The 20,328-nt window shown below is 43.8% G+C and overlaps 1 protein-coding gene and 1 long non-coding RNA gene across 4 annotated transcripts in view; one reads left to right on the top strand and one right to left on the bottom strand.

Moving 5' to 3' along the window:
- Positions 1 to 20,328, top strand: part of NFIC (nuclear factor I C) — a 170,184-nt gene that overhangs the window by 42,444 nt on the left and 107,412 nt on the right. The window lies entirely within an intron of this gene.
- The window catches only part of LOC141048422 (uncharacterized), a 33,866-nt gene continuing 19,095 nt past the window's right edge, over positions 5,558 to 20,328 (bottom strand). Inside the window, exons 3-4 of the long non-coding RNA XR_012220049.1 lie at positions 8,268 to 8,372; positions 5,558 to 8,033 (exon numbers count right to left, since the gene is read on the bottom strand). This is a non-coding gene — a long non-coding RNA (uncharacterized lncRNA). The remainder of the gene's footprint in view (positions 8,034 to 8,267; positions 8,373 to 20,328) is intronic.

Here is a 20,328-nt window from a genome sequence, read left to right as displayed (position 1 = left end):
ACTGCTTTGTGATGCTGGATCACACTAGGCTCCTCACTTCTTCTTTGGATTCAGCTATTGGCTGTGAAAATACTTCTTTGCTCTCTTGGATCTAGTTGGGGCAAAAAAAAAAAAAATTGGCTCTAGGTTTTGTTATTACTGCCGTACCAGCAAAGGTGACCTACAAAGCTGTTCTTATTAGTATTGTAATTGAATGACCAATCATCAGTACTTCGGTTCCAATCATCAGTACTTCGGTTTTGGTTGTTTTTGTGAGAGCTAATTTAGATGATAGTAGGCTACTTAAAGTTTGAGTTAGCATGGACTGTATTGGACTTAGTCTTTTGGTAATTGTAAATCATATATTTTGGAAGTTCAGCATATTTTTTTTTTACATCAGACAACTTTGAGAACCCATCTGAGGAAGAAAAGTTGAGGAGCTGTGCCAGGTACGCATCTGGTGCTCACTCCTTCGGACTCCCCCAGATGACGCTGCTAAGCATGTGACAGAATCTCAATCCACCTTAGAAAGAGAACCTAAACCAAGTGCACCAAAAAAGGAAACTATCTCTTGTTTTGGTCAAAATAGAAACACCTCATTTATTTGAACTGGAGGTGAACATGTCTTAATTGTTTTCACCTGAGGTTTTTGTGGTCTCATGAACTGTGGTGAAAGCCAATTCATTTGGTTAAAAACTGCTCCTCGTGTGTTTTTTACTAAAAACTCAAACAAAACTTTGAGTAAAGAATTGCCCTACTCTGTCAGAATCTGGGAACCATCTCTAATGGACACTTTCCTCCATTTTGTTGACCGCATGTCCCCTTCCTAGGGAGAGAGGGTGGTGGGCAAAGTTTAATTAAGTCTCCAGAAAGATGGAGTGTGTATTTAGGTGACACTCCCATGGCGAGTTATGCCACAAGAAAAATGGTAGCTTCTGAGTCAATGTGATAGCTTTCTCCTAAGGATTTACTTGCGGCACTTCTGCATTTCATTTTTGTTGGATGCATCACTGGCTGCCGTTTGCACCCAGCAGCTGTTCTGAGGTGGCTGCTTCCACAAATAACGAATCAAAGTCTCAGCAGAGCTTATTCCTATTACTAAAAAGACAGAAAGTCTATAAAGTACAGATTACTAAACCACCTGTGAGAAAAATAATGAACTCCCTCCCCTTGGTGGAATAAAAGGGGGGTCGCATGATAACACATCCCCCATAGGATGATTATTTAATGTTGATATGCATTTTGGTATGAAGGAACATGAAAGGGTTAATAAAACCTCTGGTAAGCTGTGCTGTGCAGGAACAGGTTATAACTGTTTTTTTTTGGTCTGGCTTCCCGCTCTTTTTTACTTTTTTGATTGGTTAGCACAAAAAGAGCGGGAGAAATTTTTCTTATAAAATCAGCTGTTTTGAGCAGTTACCTCAAGAAGATTCAAGATCCCTCCCTCCCTCCCTGTTATTTTCGCTTTATTTCGTGTCGTTTATTTTGTGGGAAAATTGCCTGGTTTTCCGGGTGGATTTGGACGTGCGAGTTAGGATTTACTTCAGTTTACAGGATTTAAATGGTTTATTTGTTATGATTAAATAAAATTGGATTTATGAATAACTCAAGATAAACGCCACGGCCATTTTATTCCACACTTAGTGGTATTCACGTGTGCTTATTTAATTTCGGGTGGGGCTTGTATTACCATGAATATTAGGCAACTGATATATATATACAGTATATATATATATATATATATATATATATGCACAGAGGGGGAAATAATTATTTGATCCCTTGCTGATTTTGTAAGTTTGCCCACTGACAAAGATATGAACAATCTTTAATTTTAAGGGTAGGTTCATTTTAACATTGAGAGATAGAATAACAAAAATTAAATCCGGAAATTCCCATTGTATAAATTACCGTATTTTCTGGCGTATAAGACAACCTTTTAACCCCTGAATATCTTCTTAAGGCTGTGTGCCCACGTTGCGTTTTTGTAAGCGTTTCCGCAGCGTTTGTGCCGGCTCAAACGCTGCAGAAACGCTTAAAAGAAGCTTCACATTAATTAGCATGCGTTTTTGGCTTTTTGTGCCAATGCATGCGTTTTTGGCTTTTTGTGCCAATGCATGCGTTTTTAACCGCTCAGGAATCGCTTAGCGGCTAAAAACGCAGCAGGCTCATTAATTTCTGCATTGCTGAGCGTTTTTAGCCATCCCCAATGTTCCCAGAAAACGCGCGTCAAAAAATGCATCAAAAACGCGCGTCTTTTGTGCAAAAAACGTGCGGAAAAAAGACGCGCATTTTCTGGGAAGGGGATCAGTTTCCTGAGCGTTTAAAACGCTAACGTGGGCACATAGCCTTAGGCTATGTGCCCACGTAGCGTTTCTTAAGCAGAATATTCGTGAGCAGAATCGCACACCCTGCTCCCGGGAAAACGCATGCGGTTTTCAACACGCTTTTTTAAGCGTTTGTCAAGCGTTTTAGCATGCGTTTTCCTATGTGTTTTTGCCCATACAATTGATGGTATGCGGAATTGCACACGATTCCGCAAAATTAATGAACATGCTGCGTTTTTTACCGCTAAGCAATTCCGCAGCGGTAAAAAACGCACTATTGGCACAACATGTGCATTTTCAGTTAGGAATGCTTTTTTTAAGCGTTTCTGCGGCAGAATCGCGCGTTTAAAATCCCAGCGGAAACGCTTAAAAACGCTACGTGGGCACACAGCCTAAAAGTCGGGGGTCGTCTTATACACCGGGTGCAGACCAATCAGCATATGGTGAGGGAGTGGTCCCAATGACGAAAGGAGGGGGCGTCTCACAGGGAACTGGAGTTGCCTTCCCCCTTTTACCTCATTCTTGGCAGCGGTGCTATCTGCGGGTCTCTGTGCTGGGGTGCGGCGGCTCCTCTTCCTTCAGCAGTGTGGCGGCTCTGTGCTGGGGGTTGGCGGCGGCTCCTCTTTGTATAGCGTGGGGGCTCTGTGCTGGGGTCGGCTGTGGCGGCTCTTTGTCCAGCATCGTGGCTCCGCTGAGCGTACCAAAATGCAACACGGTGCGTTTGGCACACGTCGGCGCAGCGCCAAAAGGGCGCATGCTCCCGCAAAAACATACCAGCGCATGGCCTGCGTACCCAATGCTAAATATAGGGGACGCAGGTCGCATGCAGCATCATGCGCCCATAGGAGGAGCTGACCTGAGGGGGCGGGGCCGGGGGCTGAGCTTAGCGGCGGCGCTGCGCCTGATAACGCAAGTCTGAAAGTAGCCTAAGGGGGCATAATTGAGATCTTCACTCTACACCACCAATTGCATGCTTATTTTTGGAAAACATATAAAGGTGGTTTCTGTTGTTCTGGAACTTAGTGTCTCTGAGTGTCTCTGGAACATAGTGTCTGCAAACTATTCCAAGAAAATCTGTGCTCCTTCCTTTCCGAACCCTTCCATGTTCCCAAATAATAATGTACAGCCACATATGGGGTATTGCTGCTTATTGGAGAAACTGTAACAAATTCTGAATTCATTTTCACCTTGTGAAAATTAAACTAAAACAGCATTTTAATGGTAAAAAGTTTATTTTTATTATGAACGTTATACAATTTTGTGAAACATCAGTATGCACATTGTACACCAAGGTGAACATAAAATAGCAGTGTTCTTAGGCAAAATTGTGCGTGAGCCCACTCACTTGTAAAGCAACCACACATACAGTATGAATGGTTCCAGGATGCTTTACTGTTGGCATCACACAGGACTCAAGGAAGTGCACACCTTTTATCCGGGCAATCATTCTTCCAGATGTCCTTAAACTGCTTGGAGGCTTCATCAGCGAAAATAACTTTACAGGAAGACCTGCTTTTCCACTGAAAATTTTGCGCAAGCGCCTTCATTGCCTCGGCCGTGTTTGCGAAGTAAGGTCCTGATGACACTGTGAAAGCCGGTCTATCAGTCTGCACATGCGCCAACCCAAGACTATCAATCTGCACATGTGCCAACCCAGGACTATCAGTCTGCACAAGGGACATCCCAGACAATGATGGTGCTGATGAACTATCTCTCTAGAAATAGCATGTCACTGATGAAATAGTGACCTGTCAGTCAGATTCAGAAGGCAGGCAATGTGAGAGAGTCTAATGCATTGTCCCTCCCCGATTCACTTGCAACTCATCTGCATAAGATTTCAACAATAAATTTCTCTTAAGCAGCAAAAGGCATTTTCACAAAGCAAGGTAAAGATTTACTCAGCATTAAAGCGCTATCACATACGGGCCTTTATTTAGGGGTATATAATCCGGATAACAGGTTCCTTTTAATGAGACAGAGGAGATAGTCAAGTCGTCAGTCCCATAAAAGTATACACTGAATAATAAAAAACACACAGTCAGCAGGAGATTTCTATAAATCCCATCTACTTTGCTGGAACTGTAAGATGCTGCGTTTTGGATACAGCAAAAATATGCAGCATCAAAAACTCACTAAAACTTATTGTGGGCATACAGCTTTAGTGATCAGTGAGAATGGGTCAGACCCGTATCAGTCATATATAGAATAGTTATTAATTGAATGGAATAATAAGATGCAATTTAAAGCAAAGTCTATGACATGACATGAGCCTTTAAAGAGGTGTATTTTCTAATATACTTGCATTAAAAATGTCCTATCCTTCCTTGACCTCTCTAAGGCTGTGTGCACACGATGCAGATTTGCAGCGGATTCGCAGCGGATTTTACCGCGCAGAAACGTTGCATATCCACATTGTGATGTACAGTAGCCTTAAAATCAATGCAAAAAAAAAACCGCTGTGCAGACGCTGTGGATTTTTCCGTGCGGTTTTCCTGCGTTACAAAATCTGCAGCATGTTTCTTCTTTTTGCGGTTTTCCATCTCCCCTGTCACCAAATCCGCAGGGGGGAAACCGCAGTGGAAAACCGCACAAAAAACGCAAGAAAACCGCATGAAAAATGGAAGAAATCCGCAGGAAAAATGCAGGTCATTTGACCTGCGGATTTCTTCCATTCTGCGCGGAAAAATCCGCAGGGCCAAAAAGTCCGTCTGCACTCAGCCTAACTGTTTTTTTATTTTTTTCCCTACTACCTTCTTGATGATGCTTCGTTTGAGAGTCCCAGTGCATGCTGGCATACTCAAAAGAAGCGTCATCAGGGGGCAGAGGCTGCGGTCACTGCCACAGCTGCTGCACCCTCCCTGAAAACCAAGCGCCATCAGTGACACTCCTTTCAGAGGCTGGGCTAGTACTTCCTTTGTCCCTGCTGTATACTGTGTGATATGCACATTGACAGCGCACAGTTTGTGTTGTCGGCTCAGATCAGCAGTAACAAGGTGGCAACTGAGCGATGTCAGAATACCCGGCGTGCAGAGACCAGCGGTACCCCCCCCCTACAAGTGACGTCACTGGTTTCTGCAACTCAGGGTATTATGACAACGTGTACTGTTGCTGGCTTGTTACTGTTGATCTGAGCTGATAACAAAGCGCGCGCTGGCATTGTGCATATTGTGTACAGAGACTAGCCCAGCCCCTGAAACGAGTGCCACTGACAAAGCTTCTTTTCAGGAAGGGGACAGGGGCTGTAGCAGTGAATGTAGCCTCTGTCCCCTGACGATGCTTCCTTTGAGTATCCCATGCACTGGGATTCTCAAGCCAAGCGTCATAAAAAAGGAAGTAGGGGAAAATTTGAAAAACAGTAGTGTAGTTAGGGAAGGATAGGGAATTTTTAATGCAAGTATATTAGAAAATAATTTAGATTATGGCACTAAATAGATAGGGATTGAGCATGAAAATTACTTTGCCGTTGGACACCTTCGGACCACCCCTTTAACACAAATCCGAATATATCCTTAGGGTATGTTTACTTTAGAGTTCAACCTTTACATTTGTCACCAATTAAAAAATAAACATACTGCCTACAAGTCAATTTCCACACAATTTTCAGAAACATGTAGATCAGCTGGTACTATATTATGCTGTGGATTTTTCACACACAAATCCACTCAGAAAACTTGCAACTAATACGTAATGTGTGAACCTTAAGTGTACTCTAATCATAGCTCACCCCTTTTAATGAGTTCCGTTTGATTCCATCATAGTGTCATGGTGTCAGCTTTTTTTCTACTCAAACCTGGCAGAACTTGCAACAGTCTAGAAAGGAGTCTTTAAAGGGAACCTGTGACTTCGGACTACTCTATTTACCTGCAGTATAGGGTTAATCTGCAGGCACTGTAATGGCATTAAAAATGCTGCCAAAATACCATACCGAAAGGAAAGTCCAGCTGCTGCGAGAAAATGTACTTCCTTCCAAGAGCAGCCAGCTTTCAGTCATGGAGGCACTTTGATTGACAGCTCGCTCTGCATAGATGATGCATAACCAACTGTCAAATCAAAGTGCCTTTCAGTCACAGTATATTGACCCGTGCCGTGCACACTCCCACAGCTCAAAGCCGGTGGCTCCAAAGAGGAAAAAAGTTCATTTTCTCCCAGTAGCTGCACTTTCTGTAAGTCAGTTGGGCAATCTTGTAATGCTGTTTACCTTCAGAATAACTCTATATCTGGAAATAGGGTTTTTCCAACTTGACTAGTTCAGTAAAAAATCTGATCAGTACATACAGATGGCCATATAAACTGTGTATTTAGACACGCCATGGAACTGTCTTGAGATCTTGGAATTGTGCCGAAATGGGACAAGAAGTATTTTAAAAAAGTCAAGAACTTTTTTGATACAAGCAATAATTAATGTATATTTGCTCAAAAACAGTAGTCATGTATTTACATTTAGGTGACCCTCCACCCTAGGACTAAAAATTAAATGTACATTCCATATTTGTAGACATCCTACTTGGTGCTCTCCATTCGTCTTCCACTTCCTCCTCTGATCACATAGGCTTTCTGTTCTTCCTGTTTCCACCATGGCCACCACAATATACCGTAAACCATACTTTCCCTGTGCTGTGGGATTGGAAAGGCAGGGGAGCCTTGTTGTAGACTTATCTGAGCTTCCCTTGCCACTGTGGCTGTTATCTTGGAAGCAGGAGAAAAACAAACAGGAGACTGAGCAGAAGAGGCAGGCGGAGGCCAATGGAGGGCTCCGGGTACATGAGAAATGTGTAGCCACATTTCAGTCTCATGGTGGAGGATCGCTTTAATTTTTGACAATACAGATATGAGTGAACAAGTGGACTACCTAATGTAGTTTTTGTGCAATGGAAAACCAAAAAATTAAAAGAGACAGGTTCAGTTTGTGCCACTCTGAAATGGTCATCATGGTGGGATGATTATTCTGACAAGCTTCCGAGGACCATTTTGTCCACACGTTGGCCAGTCCTCTCTTCTTCGCAGCAGCACGGACACTGTCTCTGAGCTGATGACTGCTATATTTCAGATTTCTGTCTCGGAGACCACTTTGGATCGGAGAAAGTAATGTAATTAGGAGAAGGGCACCAACCTAAATACCTAAATCGAATACAGAAAATCTGATATGGAATACTTAAAACGTAGGGGAACATGATGTACAGTGAAAAAGAAAAGTTAGTGCGGTGTGAGAGAAACCACTTAGAAAGATAGAGGAAATAATAGAAAGCTTAAGAAATGAGGGGAGAGTGCAGAAGATAAGAGGAAGTAAGAGAAGGAAATGGAATGAACCACTGAAAAGAGGGAGTGGAGGCAAAGGGAGAAGGAGGGAGAGAAAGAGAGAGGAAAGAGGGTGCTTGCCAAATTCAACTACTTGGCTTGGCAGACTTGTATGCTAGAGAATTTAACCCTGTAGTTGGTCAGCTGTAAAGCACAAACACTTCCGTGATTGGTGTGCTTCCTTACAGTGCGGTTCTCCGTTATCAGAGTTGCTACCTGCACTATCAGTATTAACTCCTTGTCTACCAGGGAGGCCAGCTTGTGCCAGGTCATTTCAGCGTTCTGTTCCTTGCCACTTAAAAGGTTAAACTTTATCAGCAGTGGATCGGGAAACTGCCGACACCCTCTTCATTCCCCTCTCTCTACTAAACCTCTGTGCTTCACAAACATTTTCACATTCGGAGACAACAAAATGGCCGCCATTCTGTAAAACTGAGAAAGAAGAGGGAAAAGAAAATGTAAATGTAGCAGAAAAAAAAACAAAATGGCTGCCTAGACATTAGTCAGGTACCGCGTGACCTTAAGTATCACCCCTTCCAAAACACACACTCCTTTTTTTTTTTTTATAACGCTCCAAAATGTCTCCACCCCCACACTCCGTCTGTGTACTGGACATTTGCCATTATAAATATATGATCAGCACTACTGTACATTCAATCTATTTACCCGTCTTTCATTAAAGGCAGATAGGAAGGAAGTAGTAGCTCTAATCAGGTCGTACTTTATGCTCACACGGACACATGGAGTATTGTGCGGATATGGAAATGCAAACTGAAAGACACAAACAAACAGATGTTGCTCATTTTTATGAGTGGTAAGCACCACAAGGAATGCCATGTTTCCCTGCCAGAATTGTAGAATTCGTCTAGCATTAACTATATCTTGGCTTCTGCAGTCTTGGATAAAAATTACAAATGAAACCATGCAGATCTCTAACACAAGCGAAATGAAAGGAGCGACATATAAGCTCGATAACATATTCATCAGGCTGTGCATTGTTTCGTAAAACTTGAATTTGACATCCAGGTCCAACGTATTTACTAAGAAAGCGTTTACACATGGGGCTGACCAATATTCCCAAGCGGCATGCAAATGCTCCATCTAGTAACTTACTGGTTCAAGATATAAAGTTGAAACTAGAAGTTTATACACTATATGAAAAGACACAGGTGCATGTTTTTCTCAATATCTGACATGATATCATAATAAACCTTTCCCATTTTAGGTCAATTAGGAATACAATAATTATTAATACTTGCCAAATGCCCGAATAATGAGAGAGAGGGAATGTTTTAAGGAATTTTTATTACTTACTGCAAAGTCAAAAGTTTACATACATTTCATTGGTATTTAGTACCATTGCCCTTAAACTCAGTGACTTGGGTCAAACGTTTGGGACATCCTTCCACAAGTTCCTCAAAATAGTTGGTTAGAATTTGGGCCCATTGCTCCTGACAAAACTGGTGTAACTGATCCAGGTCTTGAGATGTTGCTTCAGTATTGCCACATAATCTTCTTTTCTCATGATGCCATCTATTTTGTGAACTGCACCAGTCCCTCCTGCAGCAAAACAAACCCACAACATGATGCTGCCACCCATGTGTTTCACAGTTGGGATGGTGTGCTTAGGCTTCCAAGCTTCTCCCTTTTTCCTCCAAACGTAACGATGGTCATTATGGCCAAAAAGTTCAGTTTTAGTTTCATAAGACCACAGGACATGTCTCTAAAAATTAAGGTCTTTTCTGTTTCTTTTGGAGTAATGGCTTCATCCTGGCAAAGTGGCCTTTCAATCCATGTTGACACAGTACTCGTTTCACAGTGGATATGGACACAATCTTACCAGCTTCCGCTTGTGTGTCTTTTTATATAGTGTATGTAAACTTCTGGTTTCAACTGTATATAATGCACTGCTCATAAATTGGCTTACATTGTGCCTTCCTTGTCACTTTTCTTGCATTGATTGCCCTGCAAATCTGGATCGTTTCATACAATTGTATTACAATACAGTTGTATAGAGCGAGGCCACGCCCTATCTAGTGACGTGACCGCCCAGTGGACATGGCCGACTAGAGGGCACAGCCTTGCTCCTTATAAGTGTATGCAGTGAGTCCGCACCCACTGGACGGGATCTGGCCGGGAATATGTATAACTCATACATACCCTCTTGTCCGGGTTTAAAAACCGGCGAATCCTTGCAGAGCACAGTGTGCGCGCTGCAGGGATTCATAAATCTGTAGTCACACAGAGTGACTGCAGACTTATCGATTTGGCCAGGAGATCGACTTTAAGTTCAAGAACCACTCTGGTTTTTTTTGTCAAATGAGTGTGACGACCCTTGTCATGTGCCTCCCATGTTAGTTCAAAACTAAGCTTATAGGATTTCTGCTGTAATAACACAACAATATATTATGGCTTATACATTACCTTTCCTTGTGTTTCCTCCCTCTATTAATGTACCTATACCCGACATTGCTATTTCCGTGTGTGGTTCCACCATTACTCCCCAGCAACATGCCCGCTGTCTTGGGGTCATACTTGACTCCGAGCTTTCCTTTGCCCCCCACATCCGATCACTGGCTCGCTCTTGTTGTCAGCACCTCAAAAACATTTCTAGAATTCGACCTTTTCTTACTTTTGACTCCGCAAAAACTCTTACTGTTTCTCTTATTCATTCTCGTCTGGACTATTGTAACTCTCTTCTAATCGGTCTCCCTCTTACCAAACTCTCCCCTCTCCAATCTGTTTTGAATGCTGCAGCCAGGATCATATTCCTCGCCAATCGTTACACCGATGCCTCTATCTTGTGCCAGTCATTACACTGGCTACCCATCCACTCCAGAATTCAGTATAAACGTATTACCCTCACCCACAATGCTCTTCATGGCTCAGCACCACCCTACATCTCCTCCCTCGTTTCAGTCTACCACCCTACCCGCGCCCTCCGTTCTGCTGATGACCTAAGGTTAGCATCCTCAATAATCAGAACCTCCCACTCCCATCACCAAGACTATACACGTGCTGCGCCAATTCTTTGGAATGCACTTCCCAGGTCAATACAATTAGTCCCCAATCCCGACAATTTTAAGTGTGCCCTAAAAAACGCTTTTATTCAGACTGGCCTACCGCCTCAACACATTAACCTAACTATCCCTGTGTGGCACAGTCAAAAGTTTTACCATAACCAGTTTCCCCGTACCATGTTCCCACATGCTTTATGCATCTATTAGCCCTCTGTGTCTGTACTGTTACACACTTAACATTATGGCTGTCCAAACAATCAGGGCAATTGTTACCACCCACCTTTCGTGTCTACCTTTTAGGGCCCTCATTCCTCTTGGCATCTGTTATGATCTATGTGATTATTGCTATGCTGTAATGGCTATCGTCTGTACAAGTCCCCTCTGAAATGTAAAGTGCTGCGGAATATGTTGGCGCTATAGAAATAAAATTTATTATTATTATTAATAAGCAATTTGTAATCCAAAATAATACTTAAAAACGCTTGGATTTCAAATTACTACATTTATTTTTGAGGTGATTTGAAATCCAGACCTAAATTTGTTGATGATTTTGCTGTACATTGACCGTTTTCTTTTCAATTAAGTATTTTATTTCCATAAAGACTTTCATCTTGAATCTTTCCTTCATCAATATCCGATGTGTGATTTATTGAGGATCTACCAGTCATGGCAGAAATGTTACCAATGACAGCAGATTAAAATATTAGATTTTTGTCAGTAGCCCAGTTTTACAGTGCAAAATCTGTCGAGTTTCTCTTCTCTGTGACATGCTAACTGCGAGGGGTAACGCTAGCGCTATACAGCATCTCTGTGGTTAAAGTGAGGCCTTGTGCTCAGACTTGACAGGATTAGGCCTGTTTTGCGATTTTGTTGAATCATTCGTCCATAGAATACAGTGGAAGAATCGATTCACCTATTTTTCTCAAAGGTTCGCCAAAAAAAAAGAATAAACTGCTAAAGAGTTCATCTAAGTCTCTCAATACATAATGTACACAGGCAGACATCCCTGCATGTGTTGCCGGAGTCTAACAGTCGCGAGACATGCAGCCGTGGAGACTTAAACATACTTTTCGAGCACGCCAAAGAACAGTGCAGTTTCTAGGGAATTTTGCCAACAGGGCGAACATCGAAAAAGCGCCCCCCCCCCCGAACATTAACATGCTGAATACTTTAGATAAACTTAGATAAACGCGTCCTCATGTCACTGTTATTAGCGGCAGCAGGTGTAGGTTGATAGGAGTAATAGTCCCAAAAGCCTCCACTTGCTGTCATTGTTCTCACCTTAATATAATGCCGATCGCCGGCAGAGCAGGGGAGAATGATGAGAGCCATCTTCAGCACCCGCTGCCGGGGAACAGTGCTTACTGTAGCGCTTCTTCCCCGGCGGCCTCCAGTGTTGTACTGATGTGGCACGCGTGCGGCACACGGTTGCCACACGTGTGCCGCAAGTATTACACACTCAGTCATGGATATCTCCGGTACCGGTTTTTCCGGTACCAGAAATATCAGGACGTATGAAACCGGCCTCACACACAGTGACTCACAGACCCTGCGCTATCAATCTGCAAATTGCAAAGATTGCAGTGTGTGAACAATCAACAATGTATGTAAGACATCCATCTCTATTCTAGGAAACAATGGTTTTCATTTGGGATGATAACGTATGAGAATAATGAGAGAGTGGCTCCCGTCCTCACCGAACATCTGTGAGCCGGTAATGGTCCATCATCATCTATAGGAGCCGGCGCAGACTTCTGTGTGCAGCCTCCGACCCTCTCCTGTGCCATTACATCACTCACCCCCCCACCAACCAGGACATGACAAGTGACAGCGAAGCCTCCCAAAATCACTGGGGCAGACACACATCACTGGGGCAGACACTGGGGTATACACACATATCACTGGGGCAGACACTGGGGTATATACAGATCCCTGGGGCAGACACTGGGGTATATACACATCACTTGGGCAGACACTGGGGTATATACAGATCACTGTGGTATATACACATCACTGGGGCAGACACTGGGGTATATACATCACTGGGGCAGACACTGGGGTATATACACATCAATGGAGCAGACACTGGGGTATATACAGACACTGTGGTATATACACATCACTGGGGCCGACACTGGGGTATATACATCACTGGGGCAGACACTGGGGTATAAACATCACTGGGGCAGACACTGGGGTATAAACATCACTGGGGCAGACACTGGGGTATATACACATCACTGGGGCAGACACTGGGGTATATACACATCACTGGGGCAGACACTGGGGTATATACAGACACTGGGGCAGACACTGAGGTATATACAGACACTGGGGCAGACACTGAGGTATATACACATCACTGGGGCAGACACTGGGGTATATACAGACACTGTTGTATATACACATCACTGGGGCCGGGACTGTGCATACAGTAACAGATGCTCCATGTCTGGACTCACCCAGATCCTGATGAGGGGAAGATGAAAGGCGGGAATGCAGAGCAGATTCCATAGACAATACAGGCACAGAGCAGACTCCATAGAGACAACGGGACAGAGCACAAACTCCGCCCACCGAAAAGCTTCCTTGCCGGAGTCAGACATGTGACACAGCAGGGGTTACAGGGAGAGTCGGCACCACGTTATCTGACGGGGGCCGCTCTGCCGCCCCTGTCTTCAGGAAGCACTGCCGCCTGAGGCAAATAGCTCAATTTGGCTCATGAGGTGCGGCCCTGCAAGCGCCCCCTGGCTTGGGTGGCGCCCCGGTCGATCGCACCCCCCGTTCCCCCCTAAAAACGGCCCTGCCAAAGACAATCGGCTAGCACACAAGCAATCAGCATCTCTCCTTGTTTACATGCTGTATGTTTCCACCCCCCACACACTGACATACTGTGGTATCTCATAGCTGAGGTGCAGGAAGTCTCACACAGCTGTCAGTATGGTGAGGCGGCAGACAGCCCCTCAGGCAGCACAGTGGCTCAGTGGTTAGCATTGTGCCACCAAAGACAATATCTGCAAGGAGTTTGTATGTTCATCCTGTGTTTTCGTGGGTTTTCTCCCACACACCAAAGACATACTGACAGGGAATTTAGGTTTTGAGCCCCAAATGGGGGCAGCAATGATAATATATGTAAACTGCTACAGAATGCTATGCAAGTGAGCATAAATAATAAATAAGTGAAAAAAATAGAAGTTGCGGACGGCACCGCTATTACCATATATCAGCTGATGGTATGCGTCTGGCAGCAAGCTGTCATCCAATGCTCCTGGGTGCTTGACCTCGCAGTGATCAAATAATGGAATCCATGTGAAGAAAAAGGTCGCACTCGACAGGATGAAATATAGCTCCTTTATTGACACGTAGTTACATGTCAGGTCAGAGTAGAGTGGCAAGAGTGTTCACAAGCTGACAACGGCCGTTTCGCGCTGTGCTAGCGCTTCCACGGGTCAAAGAGCAGGAGGAAATTACGGGCTCATATACTACTCGCCTCATCTCGTCTACCCTCCTGCTACAGCTGATACATAAGTGATAAGTGAATTAAAAACATGTGCACTATACAATTCACAAAATACGCCATGAAACACACATTTTTCATTAACCACTAAGCTGCGGGGTAAAAATTATGAGCCTGTCATTTCCTCCTGCTCTTTGACCCGTGGAAGCGCTAGAACAGCGCGAAACGGCCGTTGTCAGCTTGTGAACACTCTTGCCACTCTACTCTGACCTGACATGTAACTACGTGTCAATAAAGGAGCTATATTTCATCCTGTCGAGTGCGACCTTTTTCTTCATATGGATTCCATAAATAATAAATACTTGAGATTCTTAATTAAATGAATTTCTTTTTTAGACCACGTGCACATGTTGAGTTTTTTACCTCAGTATTTGTAATCCAAAACCAGGAGTAGGTGATAAATTCAGAAGTGGTGACGTGTTTCTATTATACTTTTCCTTTGATTGTTCCACTCCTGGTTTTGGCCTACAAATACTGAGATAAAAAACTGACCAAATACTGAACGTGTGAACATGGCCTTAAAGGGAATCTGTCAGCTGGTTTTTGCTATGTAATTTGAGCTCATTGTGTAGGAATTCACCTTTTAGATGTTTTACTTAAGGGGCTGCGTGTTGTTGTGTCAAAAAAATCAGGGTTTTATCAGCAGGAGATTATCACTTGAGGACTAGTTGTTTTGTTTCATTTAGGTCTCCTGCTGTGTCACCCTGCCCCCACCACCAATTAGAAGCTTTTTGCTTATATACAGTGTTAACATATAGCTGTCAATCAGTGATGTGGGGGCAGGGTTATACAGAGGTCAACATTCAGAGATCTGCTAGATCAGTGTTCCCCAACTCCAGTCCTCAAGGCCCACCAACAGGTCATGTTTTCAGGATTTCCCTTGTATTGCATAGGTGATGCAATTATATCACCTGGGCAATACCAAGGAAATCCTGAAAACATGACCTGTTAGTGGGCCTTGAGGACGAGTTGGGGAACCCTGTGCTAGATCTGCTGCTGAGAAGACAGTGATTTGATCAAAATGACAGCGTACAGGCCAGTACGTGACACATTGCTGGAATCGGGGCCAGTGACCCTACATCATAATAATCAAAGATGGGGTAACAAAAACTTGCTGAAAGATTTTCTTTAAATCATTAAGTTTTACAGTTCTCCTGTCATATACAGTATGTTGGAGAAACATTGGAGGCTACTTTAACACGTGCATTTTTGGCAGTATCTTTTTTTTCTCCAGTTTTTGGTGTGCGTTTTGACATTTTTTTTTTGTTAGTTTACATTCTTATTACAATTAATATCATTCATAGATCATGTAATTCCAAGTTTTAATAGAAAAAGACACAAGAAAAAAGCACAACTAAAAATGCAATACATGTTAACTCTACCATTTTTCAGCAGAGGGGAAAAAAACAAAAGTGGTAGTAAAAAAGAGGTACATATTTATCAAGCTAAATGTGCCAGTACTGTGACTTAATTTGCACCAAAAAACCCTGTTTTTCATGATTTGCATCATATTTATGATGTGTTTTAGACACCTTTTACAAATTGTCCGACTAGGCAAGGTGGCCTCACTGAAAAGGAGCATAGCTTATTGGGAAAGGGCTCATGGCTTTACATGAGAAGTTGGGGTGCACTTTTCTGGCACAAAGTAAGCCAACTAATACAGAGGAAAAGACCCGGCTCTCCTTATAGTGTTTGAAGAAGAACATCTTTAATGGTGCAATCCAGAAAAATAACATTTCAGTCCACATTAGACCACAGTGTGATCCAGCAATCCCGATGAAATAAAAAAATCTAATTTATTGCAAATATATTAAAAACATGGCAAATAAGCAAAAGAGGGAACAAAGAAAAAAATATATAAAACCATATATTAAAAGTGGTGACGCGTTTCGAACCATTCTGGTTCTTTATCATACCATCATGGGGCCATGATTATAGACACCTACTAAGGGAACTACACCTGTTTCTCCAATTGTTTTACAATGCAGTTTAGTCAACTCCACACAGTGCTAGCCACCTGCAAATTCTGTATATGCGTCTAAAACCATGGCATCTGAACTGGCTGCATTTATGCACATGTATGTTACCCCGTTTCACACAGTTTATCGGGATATTTTGATTGGAATATTCTGTTATACTTGGTTATTTACCTACTTTTGTGGGGAGGTACACATATTTTGTGTCATGATCCAGTGTTGGATCTGGCGGTATTAAAAGCACAAAGTGAACTTTTTTTACTTTGGAAAGTTCCAAGGTGTCTTGACTGTCCCCGGTGGTGGTGAGTGGTATTGCACTTTAGGGTTTTTTGCACTTAATTATGGATCAGGTGTGACACCCTATAAAGGTGTGCTCAGGGTGTTCACTCACTGCCTGTGATATTGTGAGTTTGTGTTCACTCTGTTTTTGGAGAGCCTGGAGGAAGGATGGAGCTGGTGAGGAGTCCTGCGCAGCTTAGCCAGGGGGGACGTGTTTCAGCTATGGTGTCTGGACGAAGGGCTGGCATGGCGTGGTGGAGTCGCAGTGATGGTGTCAGCGGGAAGTGTCTGCATGGTCTGGTGGAGTGGCTACTATGGAGAGTGGCACTCACCATGTGGGACTTGGCCGCTGAGCTGGACTCAAGCATGCTTGACTTCGTGGCAGAAGCTGAACACTTCCTTGGGACTCTGGTACTAAGCAGCTGCAACTGGTGTTGGACTCTGCTCCAAGGTTGCACTAAGGTGAAGGATCCTGTTATGGTGATGGATCCGGGTGGAGGAGAAGATGCACTCAGGTGGAGGGCTCTGTTGCTAGGAGCGCACGCAACAGAGCAAAGCTAAGTGGTGTTTCCCCTGTATTGTCTCTTTCCTCATGTGTGTTATTAGTGCAGTGGTGAGATTAGTCTCCGCACCGACCCATTCCCTAGTGAGAGTTTAGGGTCAGGGTGAGCAAGGGCGTTAAGGTACGCGTGCGGCGACAGGTGCGGAGCCTGTTTAGGGAATGTAAGGAGTGCAGGGACACTGGCTCAGGGGAGCTTAGGAGGTCTCCATGTCCCCATTCCCTATCGCAGGGCCCACCATTGTTAAAGTTTCCCAGGTTCCCCCGTTATTATTTGATTATTGTATGTATAACGTGTAATACCTAAATTCGCCAGGTGGAGGCGGCGTATCCACCTGCATGTTTTATTATTTAAATGCGCCCCACTGGAGGCGGTGTATCCAGGGTCAGGTGTTATGGGTCCGCCTTGCGGTATCATCTGCGTCCCGACACACGTGACCATGACATTTTGGCCACTTTCAATTTACATCTTTTACTTGTTCGAAAATGATGCTTCTACTGCCACATAAAGAGAATACTGTAGTTTTGTGTCTTATGGACTATCATGTCTGTGTTTGTTGTGGTAGAATCTGTGCTCTAAGGCCACGTTCACATGTTCAGCAGTTGGTAAGTAAAACCAGGAGTGGAACAATCAGAGGAAAAGTACCGTATTATAGAAGAAGCACCACTTCTGTATTTTTCATCCACTCCTTGTTGTGCTTACACATACTGAGGTATAATACTGACCAAATACTGAATGTGTGAACGTGGCCTAAGGGTAAAACACCTATCTAAGGTTGTCATAAAGGCTTTCAGGACTAGACGAAGAGGAGCGGGGGCACATTCACTTGCATTACCTATTAGGGTGTAAATGTCTGCAGATAGTTAGGGCTCATGATTTAGGGCCTTACAGGGATATTGTATTGGTTATTTTGTCACATTTCCCCTCTTTGGTATGTACCATTTTTTGATCTATACTATTCATCTTTCCTGTATATGTGTGTGTGTATATGTATATATATATATATATATATATACACACACAGAGTGTATATACAGAGTATATATATATATATAATGGGGGAAATAAGTATTTGTTCATAGGGGACAAGATCATAGACCAGCACAAAGCTGGAATGGGCTACAAAACCATATGTAAGTAACTGGGTGATAAGGAGACAACTGTTGGTGCAATGTAAGAAAATGGAAGAAATACAAAATGACTGTCAATCGACATTGATCTGGGGCAGCATGCAAAAGCTCACCTTGTGGGGTATCCTTAATCATGAGGAAGGTAGAGATCATCCTAAAACTGCACGGGGGAACTTGTTAATAATCTCAAGGCAGCTGGGACCACAGTCACCAAGAAAATCATTGGTAACACATTACGCCGTAAAGGTTTAAAATCCTGCATTGCCCGCAAGGTTCCCCTTCTCAAGAAGGCACATGTGCAGGCCCATCTGAAAATTGTCAGTGAACACCTGGATGATTCTGTGAGTGATTGGGAGAAGGTGGTCTGGTTAGATGAGACAAAAATTGAGCTCTTTGGCATTAACTCAACTCGCCGTGTTTGGAGGAAGAGAAATGCTGCCTATGACCCAAAGAACACCATCCCCACTGTCAAGCATGGTGGTGGAAACATAATGTTTTGGGGGTGTTTCTCTGCTAAGGGAACAGGACTACACCACATCAATGGGAGAATGGATGGAGCCATGTACCGTAAAATCCTAAGTGACAACCTCCTTCCCTCCACCAGGAAATTAAAAATGGGTCGTGGCTGGGTCTTCCAGCAAGACAATGACCCAAAACATACAGCCAAGGCAACAAAGGAGTGGCTCAAAAAGAAGCACATTAAGGTCATGGAGTGATTTAACCTTAATCCCATAGAAAACTTATGGAGAGAGTCGAAGCTCCGAGTTGCCAAGCGACAGCCTCAAAATCTTAATGATTTAGAGATGATCTGCAAAGAGGAGTGGACCAAAATTCCTCCTGACATGTGCACAAACCTCATCAACTACAAAAAATGTCTGACTGCTGTGCTTGCCAACAATGGTTTTGCCACCAAGTATTAAGTCTTGTTTGCCAGAGGGATCAAATACTTATTTCTCAGTGCAAAATGTAAATTTATATAATTTATACAATGTGATTTTCTGGATTTTATTTTTGACTAGCTGAAGAGCCCTGCGCTGCCCGAGCATAGTAACTAACTACGGTTAGTTATAACAAATTATAATGATTATATCTATATATATAAAGCTGAGTGTAGAGCTCAGCCCACTCCGCATAGCCACATTCACTATAATATCCCACATCATCCCGTCAGCCAGAGCTACCGGACCACTACCCCTAATATCCCACATCATCCCATCAGCCAGAGCCACCAGACAACTACCACTAATATCCCACATCATCCCGTCACAGCCGCCGGACTACTACCACTAATATTCCACATCATCCCGTCAGAGCCACTGGACTACTACCCCTAATATCCCACATCATTCCGTCAGAGCCACCAGACTACTACCCCTAATATCCCACATCATCCCGTCACAGCCGCCTGACTACTACCCATAATATCCCACATCATCCCGTCAGACAGAGCCACCAGACTACTACCCCTAATATCCCACATCATCCCGTCACAGCCGCCTGACTACTACCCCTAATATCCCACATCATCCCGTCAGACAGAGCCAACAGACTACATCCCCTAATATCCCACATCATCCCGTCAGACAGAGCTACCGGACTACTACCCCTAATATCCCACATCATTCCGTCAGCCAGAGCCACTGGACTACTACCTATAGTGTCCCACATCATCCCATCATCCTGGGGTCAGAACCAGAGTGCTGAGTGGAACGGTCCTAACTTCCATACCGGGGATCCCTTTAACAGAGGCCTGGCATCAGAATCAGAGCGCTGAGTGGATTTGCCCTGACTTCCATACCAGTGATGCCTTTAATAAAAGCCTAGGGTGAGAATCAGAGCGCTGAGAGATTTGCCCTGACTTCCATAACGGGGATCCCTTTAAGAGGCAAGATGTGCCTATGAGACTATGGGATGGAGGATGTGTGATGGGTATATGGGCAGGGAGGGGGGATTAATTTCTGTCATGTTCTCTCTGCTCCCTTTAAGAGGCCTGGGGTCAGTACCAAAGCGCAGAGTGGATTAGCACTCACTTCCATACCGGGGATCCCTTTAAGAGGGGCCTGGGGTCAGAACCAGAGAAGCTGAGTGGAATTGCCCTAACTTCCATATCAATGATCCCTTTAAGAGAGACTGGGGTCAGAACCAGAGCACTGAGTGGATTTGCCCTGACTTGCATACCAATGATCCCTTTAATAGAATCCTGGGGTCAGAACCACAGCGCTGAGTTGAACGGTCCTAACTTCCA

Source organism: Dendrobates tinctorius, unplaced genomic scaffold (genome assembly GCF_039654945.1).
Source record: "Dendrobates tinctorius isolate UK_male_01 unplaced genomic scaffold, ASM3965494v1 ptg000011l, whole genome shotgun sequence".
NCBI classification, from domain to species: domain Eukaryota; kingdom Metazoa; phylum Chordata; class Amphibia; order Anura; family Dendrobatidae; genus Dendrobates; species Dendrobates tinctorius.
This window is presented reverse-complemented; position numbering and strand designations above follow the sequence as displayed.